Source organism: Ambystoma mexicanum, chromosome 4q (genome assembly GCF_040938575.1).
Source record: "Ambystoma mexicanum isolate Mex_15411 chromosome 4q, UKY_AmexF1_1, whole genome shotgun sequence".
NCBI lineage: Eukaryota > Metazoa > Chordata > Amphibia > Caudata > Ambystomatidae > Ambystoma > Ambystoma mexicanum.
Window position 1 is genome coordinate 1108503252 of NC_090928.1, and position 26476 is coordinate 1108529727.

General features: G+C 47.0%; 1 protein-coding gene across 2 annotated transcripts in view; it reads left to right on the forward strand.

Moving 5' to 3' along the window:
• Nucleotides 1-26476, forward strand: part of CDC42BPA (CDC42 binding protein kinase alpha) — a 1600792-nt gene that overhangs the window by 1338980 nt on the left and 235336 nt on the right. The gene's annotated exons all lie outside the window — the stretch shown is intronic.

Sequence of the window (26476 nt, forward strand, 5' to 3'; positions counted from 1 at the left end):
ACATGGCATCTTTAGATTTATCAGCAACGTTTGATAGCATACTGCGAAATCGTCTCTGGTAGAAGATGCTGTCCTATGGCATCCCCTCTGAGCTGGTTGCGATTATAGCGGCGCTCCACCAAAACACTTCATATAGGGTGCGCATCAACTTGGAGGGTTGGCTGTCCGATAGTATCCCGACAAGAATTGGTATGAAGCAAGGCTGTAACTTGGGTGCAATACTTTTTAATTTGTATCTAGCCGATATAGAGCAGATATGGGAAGGAACAAACCCCTTTTCAGTAAACTTAGGCAAGTTACGTCTCCACTGGTTGGCATTTGCCGATGACGTCATTCTATTTGACAAGGTCCCCTTTGGGTTACAGAACAAACTTAATATCTTCTATGAATATTGTACCCAGGACAACTTAACTATCAACTCAGACAAATCTCACATATTAGTTTTTTCACCTAAGAAGAAACATTTGAGATTTAAATTTGTTGTCAATTCCCATCCATTTATGAAGAGGGAAGAGATCACTTATCTGGGTTACCATATGTCAAATGGCATGTCTGTCGGCAAGTGGCGTTTCGTGTTGGAGACTAAGTTAGACCAAATGTCTGCACAAATGAAGATTATTTCTTCGAGGTATTGTAGATATTTGCTACTGCCTCTACTTCACTATTATACCATGAAAGTAGAGCCTATTTTACTTTATTCCTTGGATGCTTGCTTAGTACACCTGGGCCCTCTACTAAATTTCCTCCAAGGTAAGATTTGGAAAAGGGTATTAGGCCTTCCAGCCTACTTGCCTAATTCAATTCTCAATCACGAACTGGGATTATATCCTCTAGCAGACAAACATGATTGGCGTATGTTAAATTCTTTTAACAAAATGATCTCGCCCCCAGTTAATTCCTTGTACGAGGACCTTAGCTTAATGCTAAGTGAAGACTATCCAGCCTCCATTCATGAATTTAAGTTACATATGCTGACGATTTTAAAATCCATGAATATGACGCAACAGGATTTCATAGACTCTCCACGAAAAGTTAAAACTCGATTTTTTAGGAATGCATGGGCACGGAACGCAGATCTAATTTCAGGTTACTCATCATTTCACACCTATGCCAAATTCAGGCAGGCTGTCTTGCCCCGTTTGCCCTACCTTATGTGTTTTCCAGATCATCACGCAAGACGGACATACATGAGATTTCGGTTGAATCTCATCCATACGGGTTCTCGCATTGGCAACTGGACAGGATATAAAGAGCTGTGGCAGTGGGACTGTTGTCGGTTTTGCTCCAGGGTTGGGGAATGTGAAACCTTGCTCCACTTGTTTATGTATTGTACCCATTTCGAGCTTAACAGGCTCTGTTGCTTGGGACCTTTTTTTGGTTCAAATTCGAGTAAGGAACGCCAGCTGGTTTGGTGCGTTGCATGTGGGGCCAGTCCAATTCTATCATACTTGCAACAGTGAGACTTGTGAACATGATTGAGAAAGTTCTGTTGCCTCTTAACAAATCAATGTATATGAGGAAGTTCACGGATGCCCCACCAGTACATACATAGAATTTACTTATTTACATCATTAAATGTACCTTAATGGGCACCAATGAGAGCTATTATCAGAAAAGGCGAAGTAACCTGTATATGTCTGTTGACGCCATTGTTGCACATGGATGCAACTTGTTGTAATGCAGATAGATTTTTTTTTTATTTGGAATAGACACCCTTGTATGATTTTATTGTCTTAGGTGTTTGTCGCATTTTAATCTCAAATTTTGTCGACTACAAGCTTTGACGGATGGATTTACAGCTTGTATTTTAAACTACCGCCCTTGTGACTTGTATAAAACAGCATATTGTGACTTTTATATTGTATTGTGAAATGAAATTATGAAATTAAATTTATGAAATGCAATTTATGAACTATGTTATGTATCTAGTGATAACATTTTGTAAAAGGTGTAAAATTATTTTTTTACTACCAAAAACAAAAAAAAACAACAACAAAAAAAGACAGATAAACAAGGCCTAACCTTGGGTTCCTGGAATACCCGAGGTTTCACTCACCTGACAAACTCCTCAGATGTAAACCTTGGATCCTCTGATATCTGGTGTTTCCAAGAAACATGGATTCAAAACAAACCAACGATGGAGGGCCACGTAACCATCTTTTCCCCAGCCCTGAGAGGAGCTACAGGTCGACCAAGGGCCGGACTTTTGACTGCTTTGCGCATTGGATCCAACTTCCAGTTCCTTAAAGTGTTAAAGGACGAGCCGCACATTCTGGCAGCACTGATCCAACGATGTGTTAGCCTGCAAGGCCCAAGTCAACAAAAGAAAACAACTTACCTTTTGATAAATTTGTACTGGAATCCCAAAGAATGCGCAACTGATCACTTCCTACCAAAAATCGAAAATATTCTGAAAGACGCTCTATCAAACGACTCAATTGACAGCATAATCATCTGTGGAGACTTAAACGTCAAGATTATGCGAAAAAGAGCTGAAAACTTCCAAATAAAAGCTAAAATCACAACAATGTCAGAAAACTCCCTACAAAGAGGAAGGAAATGGGCGAACTTGATGGATACCTTTGACCTTCACAACGCCCACTTCTTGGAAAAAGCATCCCACATGATCCTCCCAACCTGGGAGTTAGCCGGAAGACACGCCACCTTAGACTATGTCTATCTCTCCAGAGACCTATTGACGCAGGTTACAGGTTTTGAGGTTATCAGAACACTCAACAGTGACCACAACCTTTTGAAAATGACGTGGACAGCCTCCTGTTTACCTGCCCACGAGAGCTTGTGTGCTCTCAGAATGTCTAACATCGAGACTCATGCTAATTCCACACGCTTGAGATTGAAAGGCTCAGCTATCACAACACTAACCACAAACTACTGCCAAGCCAAAGCACTGGAAAATTCAAAGGTGTCAGTCAGCCTCATGGACTACTGTCCACTACTGCAGCCATACCAGGTCCAAAAAATTGGCAGCCGAATCAAAGCGAAGACCCACCATCAAAACAGCCTGATACTTAGAGAAAAAAGGCTGACGATGAGACGAGCTAAAAGAAAGGTCAGACGTTTTCCCTCCACTATTAACAACGAAGCAGCTCGGATTTCAACCAATGGTTACAAGAACGGGTTACAAGGCTTCAAACTCCAGCTCCATCAAGACGACTCCGAACAAATGCTGACAGTACTTAGAGGCAAGCAAACAAAGGCTTTCTGGTCACTGATTGCTTCAAAAAGAAAAGCTCACCCAGTGATGACGCCTTAACATCCAGCGTCCCAGAAGAAGTTTGGATTACCCACTTTTCAGCCCTTTTCGACCTAGCAGCGGAAGGGACTGAAACTCTGAAACACCGAAGTACCCACTGGGACATCGAACTCGACCCAGCTTGTATTGAATCTAAAATCAAAAAACTCAAATCACGAGCACCCGGTCCCAACGGTTTGTCAAATATGGACGTAAAATCCAACCCCGCCAGCTGGTGTATCCTGATAGCAGAAGTTTTTGAATCCTGCATGGCAACCAGATCTATTCCAACGTCCTGGAAGACAGCAAACGTAGTGCCAATTTACAAATCAGGAGACAGAGGCGATCCAAACAACTATCACCCAATTGCACTCCTAGATTGCATCGGAAAACTCTTTGGATCCTTCCTTGTCGACAGCTTTAACTCCTGGGTGTCTTCTTCAGAAGGTTGGGACAATTTCCAAACTGGCTTCAGGAAAAACCATGGCAAACATATTTACTCTTAACATCCTCAAGGCCAGAGTACAGGAAGGGGCACACCCCTCTGTGCCTGGCTTTTATTGACTTGTCCAAAGCATTCAACAAAGTAAATAGAGAGAGGTTATGGAGAAAACTCGCCAACTGGAAATGTCCCCACGCTTTGTTGGATCCAATACAAGAACTTTACTCTGAAACATCTATGAGAGTTCGACTCAACGGTGCAGATCTACTCTCCTCACAAATTCGCACAAGCTGCGGAGTAAAGCAAGGATGTCCCTTGGCACCGGCACTTTACAACGCCTACACAGGCGATTACCAGCACTTTGAAAGAAATGTAAAAGCTTTCCCTCCCTCTCTGGGCTCGGAAAAGATCAGCAGGCTGCTTTACGCAGACGAGATCATTCTAATTGACCAAACGATGATAGGGCTCCAGAGAAAACTGGACAATTTGAACAAATACATGAAAAGTAACGATCTACAAAGCAATGCCTTGAAAACCAAAGTGATGTGTCTAATAAAAGCGGCCAAACGAAAAACATCAAAGGCATGGTTCTTTAATGATGTCCGCCTCGAAGAAGTAGAAACCTTTAGATACTTGGGCACCATGTTTAGCAATAAGACAAAAGAGCAACCAATGCAAGGCTTTTTGGTCCACAAAAATAAAACCTTAACTAATCAACTGATTATTATGGACAAAAAATGTGGTCGCTTTTCAGTTAAGGCGGCCATTGACTTTTACTGACGAAAGTGGGTCCGGCGCTTACCTACAGCGTGGCAGCTATGCCAAATATTCCAGATTCAATTTGGCCCAAACTGGAAGGTTTTCTCTGGAAAAAACTACTCCGACTGCCTACCTCTACGCAATAATCCTCATAAGAAGAGAACTCGGCCTTATCTCACTTGAAGACACGGCATCCCTTAACAGCCTGATGTTCTACAGGGAAGTGAGATCATCAAATGAGAAATCTATACACTAATCCATTAAGAAATTGGAAAAGGCTCAAACAAAATGCTTAAAACTTGGATACACAAAAATCAAACTCCCCTAAAAGTAATAGGAAGTACAGAGGATGAGCTCGTATCCAATCCAACACAGACGGCAAAAAAAATTGAAAGAAACAGACTGGTGCGACACACAGCTGAAAGCACTGAACTACAAGTCCGCGGCCCATCTTCCGCCCTTTGCCCAAAAAATAAACGAGTCGATCAGCTATTTATTGAAGTTTCCAAACGAGACCTTCCGTTCGACGTTCCTGAGAGCAAGACTGAACATTTTAAAAACAAATGAGGTTTTGAGAATCCGAGGCAAATCTGAGACCGACTCCTGTCGTTTCTGTCAGAAACAGGACATAAAGGAAAGTCTAAAACATTTGATCCTCCATTGTCCTGGTACCTCTGGCAACAGGGAGATTCACCTAGGCCATCTCTATTCCAAATTTTCAAGAATGGACGAAGACTACTGGTGGACCTTCTTGATGAATGGGCTAAGTCGAAGACCAGTCTTTGCGTTGGTAAACTTTTTGCATAATCTGAACTTGGATGCCATCTCTCAACGAGCGAAAGACTAAAGGATTTAGCCCTTGACAAACCATCCGAAGGACCAAAATGGAAAAAAAAATACATTTAAAGCACTTGAGGAAACAAGACTTTCCTTTTTGTAAAAACTGTTAATTCAGTTAACACAATAAACATTTTTTTAAAAAAAAGTGAAATTGACTTTACTTATATTTGTAACTGTCTAGACCCAGCACACACTATCTTACAATAGAGTGCTGGAGGGGTTACCTTGTATCCCCTTTGTCTAGCTTCTCATGTAAAAAATGTTATATTGCCCTTTTCGCACTGAATGGCTGGTGGCCGTGGTTTTGTTTAACTACCGTGGTGTGCATTTAACCCGGGCTGCGTTCGCAGCTGCATTAAAGCACCCAAGGGTGCTATTTTTGTCAAAATGGCCCCTGGCCTGGGGGGCAGGAAGTGATGGAGGAGCCCGAAACTCCTTGTGCTTAGTCCCCTAGGAGACTCCTAGGTGAATGGTCGGCTGACTGTCTGGCAAGGACAGCCACCCTGCTGGCTGACTGACAGCTCGGCTGGAATGAATCGGAGAGAGCTGAATAAAAGGCGAGGCTTTTGGCTGGGAAGGCAGAGTCGACCACTGGACGAAGGAACCAAAGAAGAACTTGAAGAGGACGCCTGCTGCAACTCCTGGACCGTTGGTTTGCCCGGTGAAGCCCTGCTGCTGTGCTGAAACTCCAAATTCGTATTGACAGACGCCCCTGGTTCCATTTCCACTGAGTTGCTGCTGGAAACCAAAACGCCAGGGATAGGAACACCAGATTGTGTGCTTTGCTTTAAGTTGGCCAAGAGCTCCAGGAAGATCCTCCGGACTCCCAGGAAGAAGGACTGACTGAGCCTGAGCCCCCTCAACAGAGTGTGGGACCCCAGAAGCAATGAAAGTCCATCTCGACAGCCAGAAACGGCGTTGTTGCTATTTGCAGTAGTCCCGAGGAGCTGAAAGGATTGCCGGTTGCGAGCTATGACCGTCCCATTTCAGAGCAGGAGTCCCCAGACGTCCTCCCTCTTGTCCCCACGACGGAGGCCCAGGAACAGTGAGATCTGCAGAACTGCACTGGAACAGAAGTCATCTTTTGCACCCTTTCTTCAATACAAAGGTACTGTAAAGTCTGAGAGAACGTACCTCTTGTAAAGTTGCTTGCATCTTCTACTACTCAGAAGTCTAAACAGCATGTGGCCCTACATTTGATTCTTCTTTTCTTCAGACATCTAAGCCATTGTGGAAAGACTTTTTCTACTTACCCACCAGTAGTGCCTCATCCTATATAAGAATTTTGCCCATTGACATTGGCTTAGCCTGTTGTACTGAATGGCTCTGCTTTGGGGATCCAAAAGTATTTGCCTACTTAATAAGATTTGTGGTCTCTTGGTTGTTCTAATAACCTTTTCCTTTAACCAAATAGTAAGATATTAATGTCCCCAGCACCATAGCTATTGAAGTCACCTGAGGATGTAGGTTGTGTCTGTGGGCCATCCCAAAAGGGTCTTTTCTGATTTAGAAACTTTAGAGTGTACAGTTTTAAAGGGTATTTGTGTGTTGCTTTTATATTGCTCCCTTCTGAAGAAGGCTTATTCTAACTGACTGATAAATTAATAATTGTTTATTCAAGAAACCTTGTGTGTAAGAGTTTTTGGATATTTGCGATTGTGCACCTCTGTGTAACTTCTCTACAGCTCACATTGAACCCTCTTGAGATAAGCTTGGCTGCTCAACATGCTACCAACCTGTGTAGTTCAAGTTTATTCCAAAGGTTGGGTTTCCTATTACCTGTAGTTAAGGTTGTTGTAGTGCACCTTAAGGGTACTGCATACAAATCTTGCCTAACACTCAGCATTTTACAGAAAGGGGCGTTTGCCTGTCCAATCAGGACAGCCAGACCCCCTGTGGGAGCTGGACCTATTCAGGCACTCTAGCAAAGGACAGGGTGGTGGAAACCTGACCCCCCCCACTTCCTTTCTGCCCAGACACTCTGCAACCTAGGCAGGGATACCCAAGGGTTCCCTCCAAAGGCAAAACACACACATAGGCCTCCCCCTCCCAGAATGGTACAAGAAGGGCTGACAAAGAACAACCATGCTAGTAATGTCTAAATAAGGAGGGTCCCAAGTTGGTATTTGGGCGGGGTGGGGGCCTTATTGTGCACTACCGAAGCTATGGACATAGCCTGTGGTACCACAAAATACACAATAGTTGGTAGAACACGCCCACTGCCACCAGCCATAACTAGGTGATTGCCTATGTGACTAAAAGGTCACTGGAGCAGGGAGTTGAGGGATACTAGGTATCCTTTTGGCACTGCACTGAAGGTGGTGTGTGCCAATCTCTCAGTGTATAATGTTTTGGGAGAGATACTAAGTATCTCTCTATCACTGAGAACTGTAGTTACTTGGGCATAGTGAAAAAGAATCCTAAAGGAGGACCCTAAGGGTCCCCAGCAACATTGTCCATAAGGAGCTGTGTGCTGCAGTAGTAAAACACAGATGCCTTGCTCCAGCATGGGGTCTGGCATGGATTCACATGCTCATGAATACTCCCCGTCGTCAGGCTGGGAATCCTCAGCAAAGAAAAAAACAGTTTCATTTTCGTTTCTGAACTGTCTTTCTACTAATAACCAATCACTGGTCTCTGGGTCATACTGCCCCCAGCCAATGACTGCCCTCTACCTAAGCCCCTCCTCTGGCAGCCATCTTCAGATTTTTACCGCACGTTCAAGTGTTGGGAGTCCTCGTGCTTAGCTCTCGAGCTTTTACTGCGTGGCTGTCATGATGCCTACCCCCGGAGCACCAGGCCAGGCCCAGCACCCCCGGGAGCAGGCATCACGCCCCCGGGTAAAAGCCCAGCAGCCCTTTATAGGGGCTCTTTGGACTCTGTCCTGGCGCCGTTGGCACCAGGCTCATGTTGGACATCAGTCCTGGCGCCATAGGCGCCAGGCTCATAAGGGGATGTGTTTGGTGCACTTACCTGAAGCATACCATGCTGCACACTCACCTGATGCAGACCATGCTGCATGAAGAACCAAGCCAAATGAGGCTTAGAAGGGACTATTTTTCTGAAGGAACTATTTTGTTACTTGGGTGGGGTTGTGGAAGAATACTCACCTGGAACTTCTTCCAAAGCTATTTAAGCCACGCCCGGACAGCCACACGTGCTTCGCGTTGTTCTGCATCCCAGCAGCTGAACGCTCACCGTGTCTGCTCCTGCACCTGGACTCCAGCCACGCCTGCCTCGAACCTGGAACACCTGTAAGGGAATAAGAGAAGAGAAAGGTGAAAACCAAGAACTTATTCAACCTTCTTACCTGCATCCGGAATCTTCACGCCAGCATTCCTGAAAGAAGACTTCCATTTAAAAGCACCGTGTTGCTTGCTGCAGCGCCGCGCTTCTCTCACCTGTTCCCGAGACCCCGCCCGGCTCCATCGCGGCTCTCAGCACCGGTCGCCACATCTCTGCACCTAGGGGAGAGAAGAAGAGACAAAAGGTGAGCAAGGGAACACAAGAGGAAAGCCGAATTTTCAGCCATATTACTTAACGGCTTTTCTTGGTGAACCATTCCACATCTCGGGTCGGCGCCGCATCTTTGGCAGGTACCGCACCCCGGACCCTATGGGGAAAGGACAAAAGACATTACTGGGAAATTATAAAGACATTTAGAGGGGTCGCCCTCATCACTAACTCACCTGATTTTACCACCGGCAATTTAACCCCTAGACGCATCGCCTGTGTTCTGCACCTGAAATAAAGGACAGAAAAAACAACATAAAAGGAGGCTCACACTTGAACTTTTGCATCTTCATACTTACGGCGTATCGCTCAGAAAAGTCAAGTGGATGTGCCAGCGCCATTCTGAAAACCAGTGAAGTAACTGGACGAACGCGCGCCCCTGCACCAGAAGCAGGGTGGAGAGTTCATCCTTCCAAACCATAAGGTGAGCTTAAACCGGGGGTTTTGGAGGAAGTCAGAGAAGAACGAAGGGGGAATGGGGGAGCAAGCACACTATTCAGCAGACAGTTAATCCCCTTTCTCATCTGCAGAAGGATATTCCTACGGGCCAGACAAGCAAGATTTGGGGGACCTGTTCAATCGGTGGTCTGAATTTTGCGCATCCCGCTTGAAGAGGCCACAGCAACCCAGACCAGACCAGCGCCTCCGTGGGAGCCAGGTGAGCGTTACAGTGTTGCATTTTTTTCAAAGAGTTTCCTCTCATTTTTGGTCAATTCAAGCCTCAAGCTCCACCGATTTAATCTTCCGATTAACGGGGACCCGTTTCAGAAATTTCTACGCCCCTCAAGGGTGATTTTTCGTCAAATTCCACTTCTTGGAGGATTCCGGAAGATCTTTGAGGCCTACCCCGCGTGGTCATGGCTCAAGACAAAGGAGACTCGATGCCTGTTGGATCCAAGCTGTTTAGGATCTGGCCAGGATGTGGACTACAGAACGTCTTCAAGGAAGATGAGCACTCCCGGTGTCTCTACTGCCTGCACTCCGACAAGTCGCACGTGGAGGAGGACTGTGCATTCTGCAAGAACATGTCCGTCCGGACCATGAAGAACCATTGTAAACGACTCACTGACTGGCTGGAGGTGAAGAGCCCGGCAATAGGTGAGAAGAAGAAGTCTGAGTGGTCTTGTAAGACCTTTGAGGGCGCTCCGGCGACGGGGGCACAACAAAAGGCAAAGCACCGCGAGTCTGCGGGCAGCGGGAGCGCCGTTGGTTCGGGCTCCTCGGCTGCCAGGCCGGGCGCAGTGTCACCGATGCTGTCAACCACGAGCCAATGATCCGGCTCAGTAAAAAGGAAGACTGAGAACCCGGGTAAGCTTCGGGAGAAGCCCCGGCCGCTCCCAATGGAGAAAGCCAAGGCGGAGCGAGGCAGTGTCCCTCCCCCCACGGTGAAGGCCTCCGACGCGCCTACGGTCGTGAAGACCCAGATTCACCCTGCTAAGGCCTCGATTGAGGGAGTCGTGGCGTCCGTGGCGAAGCCCGCAGAGGCGACCCCAGTAGGGACGGCCTCCAGGCCTAGAGTTTCCCTGTCATCCCAGAGGGAATCATTTTTCCAGCCGATAGAAAAGACCCCTGTGAAGCCCGGGGCCGAGAAAGAGGGGGGGGGGCGCAGTAGTCCTAGCTGACTCCACACCTATTCCGAGGACGAGCTGTCTGTCATCAAAGCAGTCCTGGACAAGTGGTTTGACGAGGTCGGGGCCTGTGGGAAGGATCCCGATGAGGCGGACGTGGAGAGCGAGGGTGGAGCTGACGAAGAACGGCAGGTTGACGAGGAACCCGGAGGAGCCTCTGCCGACGCAACCGATGCCACCACCGGCGGACAGGTCGAAAGACATCTTGCTGGCACTGCACACCCTGTGCACTGAGATATGGACAAGGTTGCCAGTACCGCCGTCGGATGATCCAGCTGCGCCTGGACCGTCAGAGAGCCCTCCAGCCAAGCGTAGGCGAGTCTATCCCCCTTCCATCCTTCACCTCCATCCCCTCTGCCGAGGTATGAGACGGAGATTGAGACGACGGAGATGGACGACGGCGGAGAAGACGGAACAGATCCCCCATTGACCCCTCCCCGGGCTTCCCATCCAGATGAAATTGGCTAGTTTCACGCCATGATCGCCAGGGCCTCAGAAGAAGGAGGGATTCCTTTATCAACGACAGGAGGCCAAGAGGAAGACTGTACTCTCAGTCCCTCTGTTGGACGTCATTTGGGACGAAGGACTGTTACTGCTGAAGAAACCGTCCACAGCCCCTGTGAAGAGAGACCGGTACGAGAAGAAGTACCGTGTCCCAGACTCTTCTCCTATGTACCTCAGGGCACAGCTGTCCCCGGACTCCGTGGTCTCCGCGGCGGCTAAGAAGACCGCAGCAGGGGCAACAGCATTGACATCGACTTCCACTTCCCCGCCGGATGGCTAGGAAGACAGTGACGACCATCAAGGCGGCCAAAGCTCTCGCTATCGTGGCCCCCTACGATAGGGAGCTGTGGTTCAAAATATCCCCCCTCCTGGACTTCCTTCCGGACGACAAGAGTGCGCAAGCGCTTGAAATCCTGCAAGAGGGCGATGTGGCTTCTGACCACGCCATCACGGTAGCCACGGACATCGCCGACACCGGGTTTTGCCGGATGGGCAACAGCGTTTGCCTTTGCCCGCGCAGTTGGCTCAGGGCCACCGACTTCCATCAGGACGTACAGACCAGGGTACTGGACATGCCCTTCGATGGGAACAACCTGTAAGTCTCAGTGTACCTCCAAAGGATTCGGCGGCAGCTCTTCATCATACCGTCAAGCGGCCTGCTCCTGGTCACAGGAAGCCTACAGAGGCCGCAGCAAGGCCAGTGGACATCGTCGTCGCCAAGTGGCACCAGGTGGAAAGGCCTCGGCAAAGCAGGATTGAACCGGCCGTGACGTCGGGCCCCCACCCATCAGCGTGTGGAAATCAATCTCCACAGACCATTGGTTGCTGGATATCCTGGCACACTCTGGAGTTCCAAACGAAGTGCCCACACTTTTCACCAGTGGTCAGGAAAGAAAATCACATCCCACAGCTACTTCTGGAGGTATGAGTGATGCTTAAAAAAAGGGCGCGATAGAGCTTGTCCCAAAGAGACTCCGGGGCTCCGGAGTGTACTCGCGGTACTTCCTCGTCCGAAAGAAGGCCGGCGGCTGGCGGCCTATCCTGGACCTCTGCCGCCTCAACAAATACATAAGATCCCAAAAATTCTGGATGGTCACCCTTCAACACGTGCTGGGACAGCTGGAAGAAGGGGACTTCCTGTCGTCACTGGACCTAGAGGATGCATACTTCCACATCCCCATACACAAAGAACATCGAAGGTTTCTATGCTTCGTGGTCCAGGGGCGGCACTGTCAGTTCAAGGCACTGCCCTTTGGTTTGAAGTCGGCACCAAGGGTCTTCACCAAGTGCCTGGCACCAGTGGCGGCGCGGCTGCGCCTGCAGGGTATCCATGTCTACCCTTATCTAGACCATTGGCTCATCCGAGCGGCTTGCTTCACCTTCAGAGGAGAGGATAAAGGCCATCCTGGGCAAGGTGCAACGGCTGTTGACCATAGAAGTAGCCAGAGTGAGGTCCATCAAGACCCTGCTCGGCATGATGTTGTCATGCATCTACCTTGTGCGACTGTGCAGGTTGCGTTGGCAGTCGCTGTAGGAGTTCATCGACGCCCGGTGGATATAAGTGGCGGGAAGCTTCGAGGACAAGATCTCCCTCGACTGGACTTTCCGTCAAGCGATCCAGTGGTGGGGCACCCGCGCGCATCTCACGGCTAGCATGGACTTCCAGACCCCAGCGCATCAGGAGACGGTGACGACGGACGCCTCCCTGGAAGGATGGGGCATGCACACCAGAGATCTCCGCGCAAGAGGCATTTGGCTCCCGGAGGAGAGGTCACTGTACATGAACGTCCTGGAGCTTTGGGCCGTGTTCTGGGCCCTCACGTCCTTCCTTCCATCCCTCAAGGGCAAAATGGTAAGGGTCTTCACCGACAACACCACCACAATGTTCTACATCCGGAAGCAGGGGGGCACCAGATCTCCAGCTCTCTCCAAGGAAGCACAGGATCCGTGGCACTGGTCCGTCGCCCAGGGGATGTTCCTGGTACCCTTTCACCTGGCAGGAGTAAAGAACACTGTCGCCGACTCATTGAGCAGGGAGCGGCGCTCCTGCCACGAATGGGAGCTTTGGCAAGATCAAGTAGATCTCCTATTTCGACGATGGGGCAATTCCCAGATCGACCGGTTCGCAATGGCGACGAACACCAAGTGCCGGAGGTTTGCCAGCAGGTTTCCCCAGCCGGGGAGCATGGGGGATGCATTCTCTTTCCCCTGGGACGGCCTGTTCCTCTATGTGTTCCCACCATTGCCGTTGCTCCGGCGACTCATGAGTCAACTCAGACGGTCCCGGTGCAGGATGATCCTTGTCGCACCGGCGTGGCCGAGGCAGATATGGTTCCCAGACCTTCTGGACATGTCAGCGTCCCCTCCAGTAAAGCTATCGACGGACATGAATCTTCTCACCAGGGAAGGAGGCGCTATCCTGCATCACGACCCAGGATAGCTGAACCTGCAGGCCTTTCTCCTGCAGCACTAGAGTTTGGAGGCTACGACATCCCGGCGGACTGCTCGGAGGTACTTGCGAAGGCCAGGGCTTCATCGACTCTTAAGTGCTATGGACATAAATGGTAGAGGTTTTCTCTCTGGTGCCGTGCACAGAAGATCAACCCTCTACGGATTACGGCCCCTCAAGTGCTGCCGTACTTGCTGTCGCTGGCCAAGGCGGGGCTGGCGCATGCCTCCATCAAAATTCATCTGGCGGCTATCTCCCGCTACACCAGAATTCAGAGGCGGTTGTCACTGTGGTCTCACCGCCTGGTGAAGGAGTTCATGAAAGGACCAGTGAAGGCTCCGGCCCCGGCATGGGAGCTCATTGTGGTGCTGACCAGGCTCATGGGGCAGCCATTCGAGCCTTTGCATTCGGAGCCGCTGAAATTGCTATCGTGGAAGACAGCGTTTCTTGTGGCCATCAACTCCGCACGACAAGTGGGAGAGATCCAGGCCCTCTCGTGTAAGCCGCCGTACCTGACATTCCACCAGACGAGGGTAGTGCTGAGGACGCACCCCTCCTTCATGCCCAAGGTGCCGTCGGACTACCATCTCAACGAGCCCTTGGTGTTGCCTGTTTTCTTTTCATCGCCGGCTGAGAGGACTTTGCACTCGCTTGATGTGGCTAGTGCGCTGAAGTTGTATGTGGACCGCACAAAGAGTTTTCGGAAGACATCACAGCTGTTTGTGAACTTTGGCCCTGTGGACCAAGGGAAGGCCCTCTCCAAGGCTTCCATTTCCAGATGGCTCTCCGGCTGCATCATGCACTGTCAGCGGTTGGCAAACCGACCGTTGCCCGGCCGTCCGAGAGCCCATTCGACCCGGGCGACCGCTGTTATTATGGCGTTCCTGTCTGGTGTGCCCCTGCTGGACATCTGCAGGACAGCTACGTGGAGGTAGACGCACACCTTCACAAAATTCTACTGCGTCGACCGGTATTCCAGGAAGGAGTCCAGAGTCCAGAGTCGGCCAAGCAGTACTGCGCAACCTGTTTGTTTGAAGGTGAGCCTGGTGAGGAGATGCTTAATGTTGAGTTGTTGAAATGCTTAATGTTGAGCCTTGCCACCTCCCATGGTTGTGCATGCCAGACCCCATGCTGGAGAAGGAACAAGTTACTTACCTGTAACTGTTGTTCTCCAGCATGGGTCTGGCATGGATTCACATGCGAACCCTGCCTCCAACCCCTCTGCGGCTCTTATCTTGGTCCTACTGCCACTTTACGTGCTACCAAATCTGAAGATGGCTGCCAGAGGAGGGGCTTAGGTAGAGGGCAGTCATTGGCTGGGGGCAGTATGACCCAGAGACCAGTGATTGGTTATTAGTAAAAAACATGTCCCTGCTATCCTTTTAAAAACAAAGCTGTCGTAAATAGCAAAATCCTCAAAGCCTTTGGCTCTTCACACCACTGGCTCTCAGGAGACTGGTTCCTCCTCCCTTGCAGATACCCTCACATGGGCTATGCAACACAAGACCAGGCACCCTCCCAAATCATTTCTACCCCCACAGGTTTCCTAACCTCCACTGAGTGGACCCCTGAACAATTCAGTAGAATTATGAAGAGGATATCATGCTTTGCTGACTTCCTGGACAGACACCCTGAAGAACCTGCGTCCCTTAGAGACACCTCTCAGACAGTGGCTGCTAAACATCAACCCCCTGCCAAAAAGAACACGTCTTAATACGCCACAGCTCAGCACTTCTGCCCAGGGCCGACCAGCCTCCTTCTATCAAGACCGACCCCTCTCAGGACATGTATTCTATCGATTCTTCAGGGTCTCTGGACCTCGGCTCTCAAGGAAACCAGGGTGATCAATACAGCCAAGATCAAATACTATGATGACAGTGATGACCTTTATGTCCTCCAGTCGCCTGACCACCAAGATCCGCCTGTGCCAGACTCCCAGTTGATAATCAGCTGCAATACGATGATCTCCTGCTAAAGGCCGCCCAACACTTCAATATTGATACCCAGGAGGCCCAGGGGGGCAAGGACTTTGTGGAGAACATTCTTGGTGACAAGAGATTTGCAACTCGGTTCATTCCACTGTTAGAATCCATCCAAAGGCGTATACAGCCTTCCTTACTTGCGCCAAAGCTCACAAGGGTGATTAACCATAGTATTTAGAAAATATTTAGGCCAGCATCTACAGACACCGTGTACATCAGGGGTCAGCTCAAACTAGACTCACTGGTCACCACTACTAGGAAGAGGGCATAGACTACTCTGACATAGGCTGAAGTCCCGCCAGATAAAGAAAGTAAGAGGATTTACACTTTCGGGAGGAAGGGCAGATCCTCAGCAGCCTATCCAGCAAGAATTGCGAATAACACCACCCTCCTAGCTAGTTATGGCTCACAAGTGGGATGAGTTGGAACACCAAGTTGAGGTGGTTTCAGAACCCCTGAAGTCTCAGCTACTGAGCACCATCTCAGAAGGCAAGTGTTAGGGAGTATTCTCAGAAATGTGCTAATTCCCTTCTACCTTAGAGACCCCCAGCACTTTTTGCTGGACTTTAGGACTTTTAATTTCTAACCTGGAGAGAGTGAGACCTTTTACCAACTCTCCCATTGATTTGATCATTGTGTTTCTTTTTGACTTTGGAGTCTGAAAAACTCCATAGGCATTATCTTTTTACATTGTGTCTCACAGCACCTTCAGTGCACTGACACAGGTAAGTCTTCCAGATTTCTCAAAACTTTAAATACCTTCTCTTGGTTAAACTACTGTTTCCAAGAGCAGTGAAGTGAATTTGACTTTACTTACATTTTAACTTTCTAGAGCCAGCACACACTATCTTACAATAGGGTGCTGGAGGGGGGTTACTTAGTATCCCCATTGTCTAGTTTCTCATGTAACATTTTTATGTTACCCTTTCTACAATTAATGACTGGTGTGAGTGGTTTACTTTTTCCTACCATTGTGTGTTTTTACCACGGGCTGCAATTGCAGCTGCAGTAAGACACCCATGGGTGCCCATTTTGTTAAAATGGACTTGGTCTTCTTTTTTCGCCATTTCTTGTTGGAGAGGTCCTTCTTGAGATTTACTCTGCGCACCAAACCAGGTTTGGTCCCTTTGTTCGTTTTGTCTTTGGCGGAATTCACTGGTGAAGCCCGCCTCTGGAACAAGTGTGTCTGGCAGGGGCAGGAACTGAGGGAGCACCCGACACTCCCTGTGCTACATCCCCTTGGTTAGAGGAATGCAGCCAAAGGTGATTGGCAGGCTGGCTGTCCTTGGAGTACAGCCACTCTGCTGTGTGAGTGATAGCTAGGCTGCAAATGAATGGGAGAAACCTGCATAAAAGGCAAGACTTTTTGCTTGCAAGCCAGAGTCGACCACTGGATGAAGGAATCCGAAGAAAAACTTGGCGGAGACGCTTTCTGCAACTCCTGGATAGTTGGTTTGCCCGGTGAAGCCCTACCACATTGCTGAAGCTTCGAATTAGCCTTGACTAGAGAAGCCCTGCAATGGACGACTTCTCCCCCTTTGGTTGGTGGGACCAATCAACCCCAAAGTGAACTCGTCTAGACATCCTCTCAGAGCTTGTTTACAAGGGGTGAGGAGCTAGGTGTCGGGACAGATAGGTCCCCAGCGCAACTCGTCGTCTATGTGAAAGGTTAGGCCTGCAGCCTAGCACATGGTTTTGTCAGGGAACCAGACTCCATGGTTCCCAGGAAGTTTGAGGAGAATTGAGTGGGTTGACAAAACCTAGTTGGTTGGTGGCGCTGGACTGAATTGTCGAATAACTAGTGACATTACTGAGGTACCAACCATATTGCCAGCGCCACCAACCAACTAGGTTTTGTCAACCCACCCAATTCTCCTCTCAGAGCTGGCTGTACTTCCATTGTTGCTGCAGTGATCGCATGATTGCCAGGGAGAGGAACACCAGATCTAGTGCATCTCTTTTAAGTCATACCAGAGCTCCAGGAAGATCCTCCGGATGCCCATGAAGCAGGACTGACCAAGCCTGAGCCACCTCAACAGTTTGCTGGACCCCAGATGCGAGGAAAGTCCATTAAGGTATCCGAGAACTGCGGTGGTGCTGTTTGCGTGAGCCGCGAGGAGTTGAAACCGCGAAGTGCCGCTGATCTGAAGTTTGCACATTGCTGCCGCCGACTTTCCATTCGTAGTGCAGGAATCCCCAGACATCCTTCCTCTTGTCCCCACGACTGAGGCACAGGAACACAGGATCTGCAGACCTGCACAGGAACAGAAGCCAGCTGGATCCAGTTTTCTTCAAACCAAAGGTACTGTAATACCAAGGGGACTTGCCTCTTGTTGTGTAGCCTTGCTAGCTCTCAGTTGAGACTCATCTTGGTTCTGCTTGCAGAGTTGCTTGCAGCTTTGCCCCTAACAAGCCTCCCAGCGTGTAATCCTTCAGTGATTTCATTTCTACAAACTTTTCTAAAACATTGTGCAAGACTTTTGCTTACCTACAAGAAGATCTTCAGCTCCCCTAGACTTTGCTCAACTAACATTGGCTGTCCTGGCTCCCTGAGAGACTCTTCTTACCTCTGACTTTGTGCTTTACCTTCTCTAATCCTAATACAAGCTCTTCGCTGGTGGTCCAGGTACAACCTGCTAAAAGGAAAACCCTTTTGCATTCCACCAACACAAGCGATCCTAACTACAGATGCCTCACTCGGCGGATGGGGAGCCCACTTCCTCCATCACACAGCCCACGGCTAGTGGACACACACTACAGCCTACTTAGAACTTCTGGCAGTTCTCAAGGCTCTACAAGCCTTTCAGCAACATCATACAGGACAAACGATGCAAGTCCTCACAAACAGCACCACTGCCATGTTCTACATAAACAAACAGGGAGGCCCATACTCTCCAAGTCTATCCAAGCTATCCCAGAAAATATGAAAGTGGGCACTCAAGCGGAACATATTCCTAACCTCTCAACACGTTCCATGGGCACTCAATACTCTGGCAGACACCCTCAGCAGATACCCTCCACCAGAAGAACACGAGTGGCAACCCAACAGCGAAATTCTATATGGAATCTTCTCCCAATGGGGGCATACCGACTTGTTCACCAGAAGCCTGAACGCACAGTGCCCAGACTTTGCATGCAGGTTTCCCCAACCAGGGCCCAATGGGGAACGTCCTGTAGATTAACTGGTCAGGGAAATTTACTTACGCTTTTCCATCAAAGCCACTCCTGAGCAGAATAGTGCACAAGATGCACCAGGAACGAAGCTACTTTAATCCTGGTTGCTCCTATGTGGACGAGACAATCTTGGTTTCCACATCTGCTCAAACTGGCAATGTGCAACCCTATCCCGTGCCCTTACAACATGCTAACACAATACAAGGGAGCATCTCTCCGTCTTTTCCCTCTATCTATGAACTTGGCAGCCTGACTCCTGAAGTCAAAGAGTTCCATCATTTAAATGTTCCACAACGGTGTATGAATATCCTAAAGGAGGCATGGAAACCCAGCACCAGACACTGCTACTTCAACAAGTGGAAGAGGTTTGTGATATTGTGCGGTCACAATCCATAAATCCAATTGAATGTTCTTCAGCCAACATTCTGCATTACATGCTTTACCTACTAGACTCCGGCCTAGTATTCAACTCCATCAAGGTACACCTGGCGGCTCTGTCAGCTTACACCACTTCACAGAACAAAGTGTCCTGGTGGAAAGTTCCTGTCATTAAAGCCTTCATAGAAAGGGTAAAGAGGCTATACCCTCCCATTTCTAACCCTGCACTAGGGTTAGGATCTTAATGCTGTGCTCTCCAAACTCATGGGTCTGCCCTTTGAACCAGTGCACAAGGCAAACCCAAAACACTTGACCTACAAGACTGCATCACCTCTATAAGACGAGTCAGTGAGCTACAGGCCTTGTCCGTACAAGACCCTTTCTTCATAATCCACAAGGACAATATTGTCCTGAGGACACACTCTAGGTTTTCACCTAAATTCATTTCAAAGTGCCATGTTAATCAATCTATCAACCGTCCTACCTTCTTTTAAAATCCATCGAACTCAGCTGAAAGCAGCCTCCATACACTAGATGTACGGAGGGCAGTCTTGTACTATGTGAACAAAACTAAACCCCTAAGGAAAACATACCAACTCTTTGTTTCCATAGCACCTGGTAGAGAAAGTGATCATATCTCAAAAGGCACCATCTCCAGATGGATAGTCAAATACATACAACTCTGCTATTCCCTATCCAAAAAAGCTTTGCCTTTCACTCCCAGGGCTCACTCTATCAGAGGTACCGGAGCTACCCTTCCTTCCTTGCAAATGTCCCCCTGGATGCCATCTGCAGAGCAGCTACACAGAGTTCCAGTCATACAGCATTATTGCATTGAAACTCACTGTAAAGCAGATTCACAGGTGGTACGAGCGGTACTAAAACAACTTGCTGCTGTACCTTCTTACATCCCACCTCCTTCTCCAGATACTGCTTGCTAATGTATGCAGAGCATGTGATGTAAGCAGATCTACAAGCCTCAGAAGCGATACATTACTCACCGTAATCGTATTTCTGATGCTTGTATCGGCTTAGAGGCGCATGCACCTCCCCTTCTGGAGTTGAAGGCGCATCAATGTTTTCTGGTCCATCATTGTCTGCTTTATCACATCTGTACTCACGTTATACTTCATGCAACTTCATGTCAGAAACAAACAATCTGAGGGACCTCGAAGCGTGAACGACCGTGGGTACAGTACACGCCACACTAGGGATTGTATTACTAACACACCCTGTCGACGTCCATTCTCAAGTTTCGCAAAAAAATCTTGTAATACTCTGTGACTACCACAAGATGTCAAACTGCAGAACATCTTAATATAAGCAGATACGAGCATCAGAAATACGATTACGGTGAGTAATGTATCCCATATGCTTTTTGCCACTGTCCTTTTTTCTCATCATGAAATCCCCTCGATTTACCCGCGTTTAGTTGTAAGCACCCTGAAAGCAGTCTCTGCTTTTTCATATTGACCTTTGCAACCCTGTTCAAACGCGAAGTCATTGTGGGTAGTATTAGGTGATCCCCTTTGGCCTGGGATACTAGCACCCACTTGGGGGCCATTCTGCTTAGAAAGGCTCACCTGTGTGAGCAGCATGTGTACGTTTCAGGGATTCCGTCTCATCTGTCTTCTTCCAACTGCAACGCTACTGTAGAGATTATACTGCTTGTGAGTCTGCCGTCACGCACGTCTTTTCCCCTTGTTATTGTTCAGGGAGGAATGATCACGTGACTGCAAATGACAGTTGGTTAGTGGAGGCAGAGGGAAAAGACTTTGCCGGCAGACCCGCATGAAATAAACTTATCAGTTTATAAATACCTCGCTTCGTTTGCAGATCTTTTCAGCTACCCTTAAAAATCTGTATCAAATTAAATCTGCTGCATTTAAAGTAGACCGTTGCTTTCCGGTGTGTTAGTTGCCACAAGCGGCCAAGCTCTTCTTTCCTTGTTGCCATCAGACCTTAACAGACAACAGCTCAAACCTTTTTCCTCAAATTGCCATGAGGTTAGGTACACTTACATAACAAAATGTGTTTTATTCCTAATCTCTACGAATGAAACATTTCAGCAATACTGTATTTTTCTTCATTTTGCTGTCACTTAGTGACTAACAATTCTGTTGATCCTGGTCCAGATCTGAGGCGTATATAGTACTGGCATTTTTCTATTATTGTTTATCGTTTTTTTGCACGTTTTCCCCAGAATGTTCTCTTTAGTTTTTATTGAACTTTAATTCTTTATTCTTTAATTTCCCTATTTTTATGAGAATATAAAACAAAATGTATGAAATCTCTACTAATCTGACTACTGCTCCTTCATTTCAGTACTGGGTGACACATACAGCCATTTCAGCCCTTCTGCACCATCTGCTATTCTAGTGCTTAGCTACTTCCCTTCTGTAGTAGTACTCAGGTGCACTATACACATCAGCCAGTACACTGCAGGGTGTAAGCGTGGCTTAGGGTACAATCTGACACACACAAAGCACTGAAATAATTCCAATTAGACAGAAGATTTACAACAATATACACATCTTTAGTAAGCCTTTAGAATACACTCTAGTTCAGTTTATTAAATTGGATTTCTCTATTAACAATAAAGCAATACACATATAGAAACACTTATAAAAAGTACAAATCTCTTAAAAAAAAACAATAATGAAATGAGTATGTTCAATACATATACCCCCAGAATGCAAGCAAATTACAAATGGGCTGAGTAAAAATCAGGCCAGTCTTATGTACACCTTGCACAATGAATCAAGGCAACTTTAACATATTCACACAAGTTGTAAGTAAAATCAACAATAAAATCAACATAATTACAATTCATAATATGCTGCATTGTCACCCCACAACACTGAATAGTATTCTTGATAAAATAAGGTTTTAACAATTACTTATGGAGATCTATAAAACACTTGCAAATCAATAACGAGTAACATAAATCCTCCAAAGCAGCCATTTCACAAAAGCAAAGATTAGTCGATTCTCCCTTCCCCCATTTAATACGAGCATTTAAGGGGAGCACATTTAAACAGATCATCGAAACAAATCTCTGACAATCGTGTGATATGAGATTACACACCTCCCCACCTAGCACTATAGCACATCTCCACGCAGAAAACAATCTTGGCGGATCCAAGGCAGAGACCGTTGGCCGATCCTCCTTCCGATCGACACCCAAAGCTCTGTGTCTGAACACATACCTTTGGGATGTATAACTGGTTTCTTTCAGTGTACTCACATCAACTAACCCCCAGTTCCTATGAAGTGTACACCCTTCAGTATACCACCTAAACCCACAGCTGGAGCGTGACCTTGCAAATTCACTTAATACATTATGAATGTTCGGGTTCTCAGAATCCCCCAGAAAACCTTTTCATAAAAAATGAACCAAACCTAATCCTTGCCTGTGTTTTCGAATTTGAGCATTCCTAATTCAAGGTAGAGAGGGCTATTTGGTGTACCCGGTGGGAGGCCAGTTAACCTTTATTCTGTACAACCTCAAGCTTGGCGCATTTTGAATGCCCCATATTTCACTTCCATGTATATCAGAACAGTCCTCACCTTAATTCTGTACACCTCTAAATATTTATGCAAGATTCGACCCCCATATCTATGGTAGAGTCCTCCCATCCTTAACTGGGCTTTCTTACATAACATATCGAGATGTTTCGTACAATTCCCATTTTTTGCAAACAAAACAACTAAATAACAAAATGAATCCACCACCTCAATTTTGTATACCACTTAAAAACCAAGAATGGTCAATTTTCTTACTCCCTTTCTCAAAAACCACAATTTTGTTCATATTTAACTTTAGATTGTTACTTATAAAATTATTTTCTGCGCAATTTAAAGTTTGCTGCAAACCCACATGTGTTAGAACAATTGAAACTGGATCATAGGCGTAAAATGAAGATGCAAAATGGGTCTTACCTAAAACAGTGGGACAGACTTTAGACCCTACCATTATCGGGTTAAAGGCGACTAATAATAGAATAAAAAGAATGGGGGGCTAAGGAACAGCCCTGCTAAACACATCGATTTGTGGTAAAACTCCTTTCAAAAGTGCCCCACATTACTAACCCGGCCTACTGCATGGGTATTCACATAACATTTTATTATCATTTGCAGCACTCTGGGGAGGGGACTGTCATATCCTTCATCTTTGCCATATGGCCTCCCTATCAAACGAATTGAATGCTTTCTCGAAGTCCAGGAACGCAACATATAACCTGCCCCCACGAATGATGCAATATTTTTCAATTCAGACATTTAAAATGAAACAATGATCCATTGTTGAAAAACTTTCCCTGAACCCTGCATGTGAAGGCTGCAAACTATTATTGGAATCTGCCCATTCCATCAATCTAGTTTTCAAACCTGTATTACAAATGTTGCTTGTTATATCCAACTGGGAAATGAGGTAATAACTATGTGGGTTATTTATGAATCCCTTTTTAAAAATCGGGACTATTATGTCGTTTTTCCAAGAACTTGGTATTCCACCGATCCAAGAGATGGCATTGAAAAGTTTAACCAAAATGTGTGCCCACAATTTCTGATACCATTTTAGACAGTCCGACCATCCTGGCCAGTGGCCTTTCCAGCTGGTAACGCCTTAATGCAAGCCAATATCTCTTTACAGAACACTATAGCACCTGATCTACAATCTACTAAAGAGCCCCCCATCGGGGTCGTAAAGAATATTAGAAAATGTGACACCCACCTTTCCGGGGAAATTAAACCTGTTTCTTGTTCATACAGGGATTCAAATCCCCTGGCTACTAACCTCCAAAAAAGTTTTCAATCTTTTAAGGTGACGGCCCTCTCCATCTGCTAACATTGTTTCAGAGTAAACTCTCCCTTTTTCCTCCTTAACAACTTTTTATAATCGCTCTTGAGAGCATATAGCTGTCCCGCGTTTATTCCTCCTCCCTTAACCGCTTTATATATTGCCCCTTTCATCATCCTACATTCCTGATCAAACCAGTGTGCGCTCTTCGCCCCATACCATGCACTTCTACTATTATACAAATTCAAACATTCCTGATGTATTCTCATAACTAACCCCTTAAAGCACCCTATCGCATCACTGCCAACCTCTGAAAAAAAGTTGAAATCTTTAATGATTTCCCTGATTTTTGATTGAGGACATGATAATGTGCAGCTGTTCCTGACTCCCCTTGCACGGGGCATTCTGAACAGGGACTTGGCAATCAAGATCCTGTTTTAAGTACTGACTAGGGTACGTAAACTCAAGAGAGTGGGAAATTATCACTATCCAGATGATTTCCCACTGAGAAACAGGAGACTCATGAAAACCTGTAACTGTCCACCAAACAGTGGTCGATTATTGAGGTACACTTTACCCGTTGGAATGTATTTCTTGGTGGGTAGTCACTGACACATCTCCCATTTAATTCCACAAGGTGAAACTCATTCAACAGCTGATCCAACTCTCTACCCCTTACATCAGACTTATTGTTTAAATGATTTCCTGACTGGTGTACCACATTGTTCCAACAGCAAAGGTTGGTCTTCCTCCATACTGTCCTTAGCGCCTAATGTGGCATTAAAGTCTGCTGTTAAAATAATATTAGAGTGCTTATTTTGCTCCAGAAGCTCATTCAAACCTTTCTTCCATAGGTTGCCGACCAACATGCACTTTCTAGGAGGCAACTAGACATTCACCACTTTTAGACCTCATATAGAATAAACTCTAATCAATTAAACCTTTACGTTAGTATTATGACACAACTACTATCATATACATATATCCATTCAATATTAGGGGTTCGGCTAGAAGAATACCAAAGCTTTACCATTAGAAACAGTAATGGGTTTGTTGGCAAAGTCAAAATCAACACTATAAATAACAGTGTTTGGAAAGATCAGTGAGAAAATATAGCAAACAGTAAGGTAAGTAAATCATGTAGAGCAAAGGATAAACCCACAACAAGGTACCTATTTCTTTAAAGTCCAACCCTACTAAGTATTGGGGCCTTGTGCCCAAAAGTCACAAGTTCCACAATATGTACTTTGCATGAGGGTTTTCTATGTGATTGGCAAACCAGTGTTGCCAAAGCCAACGCTTGTAAGTAAGTGTTCCGGAAGCTGAAATAAGGGAAGTTAAGTTCTTATACATTTCTCTCCCAAGACTATAGGGTAAGCCCGGAGGGGATCTTTGACCAGACCACCCCACTCTTATTAGTCAGGCAAGTGAGTAATAGGGTTAGAGATTTTCACTCATAGAACCCTATGGCGAGGTCTGGGGAGAAAAAGCTATACAAACTCATCCCCCCTAATTCCGATTTTCTCAGCAACCACTTTAGCTGTTCCTGAATCCAGTGGGCCCACTTACTTCTATGCTGTGTCTGGTCTAGGGAGGTCCAGGGGCTGAGGGTGCATAGGTCACTTTTGGCTTCAGTATTGGGACAGGTTAGTCTGTGGTCCCAGACTACGGTGATACGGTTCTGAAGACTGGACTGCTGGAAACCCTCGGCATGACAGGATGAAGACCTCCACGGAACAGGCGACCTCAGGGGACCTCCAGGATACAATGAAGACAGGTTGCAGCGGTCAGGTGGCATCAGGCTATCCTAGATGTGCGATGAACAGAGCTGGTCCTGCAAAGCTTCTCTTCAGTCATGAAGGCTGCAACTGCAGGAGCAGGCATCTCGTTACACAAGTTGAAGGTCCACCAAGTTCCAAGGATGAACTTGGAACAGGGACAACTGCAGCAACGTGAACCAGGAAAGAACTGGTCTGCCCACCGGTTGGTCCAGGGACACTTCTGAAGGCTCAGCAGGCATGGATCTTATAGCAGAGGAAGGTGCAGGTTGTTCCCTCCAGTCTAGGGGTCGAAGTACTGACGAGACCTTTTGGAGATCAGAAGAGAGGAGCATTCACAGGGACTTGGCTGGAGCCAATGCTGGTCAGCTGCAACGGTCATCCACAGCTCTACAGCGAGATGCACTTCTTTGCAGGGATCGTGGCTCCAGCAATAATATCTCAAATTGCTGCAGGAGTCCTCCTTTTGTCGCCACCAGGTCCACTAAAAGCAACGATTGATGCCATTCAAATTGACAGGGGCTATCCAATCATGTACCGATTCTTGCCGAAATATCTGCGCAGCAGCAGACACACTTTGGCTCGAATGTGGACTGGTTCCCAAAAGACCGAGCCACTTTGCCCAGGAAGGGGCTTTCCATATATGGCAATTCCGGATCTGAGAGGGCCAAGGCTTAAAATGGTCAAAGGACAGTGGAAAATCTTGTGGCATGGCCATTTTAGAGTATATGGTATTTTAAACACCTTGCTGAGCGGTAGATACTGCGTAATGGGAACCAGCTCTATGCACTTCTAAGGCACGAGAGTTGTGCCCTGCTGACATAGGTACGACACAGGTAAAGCACTGCAAAACTCACCCTTTTGAGGTAGAACAAATGTACTCCTTGCAGATTCAATTTTATTCATTTTAATTTTGTTCATATGTTGACACTTTTAAGAACCAAAAAAATAAAAGATTTCATCTTCATCAGATGA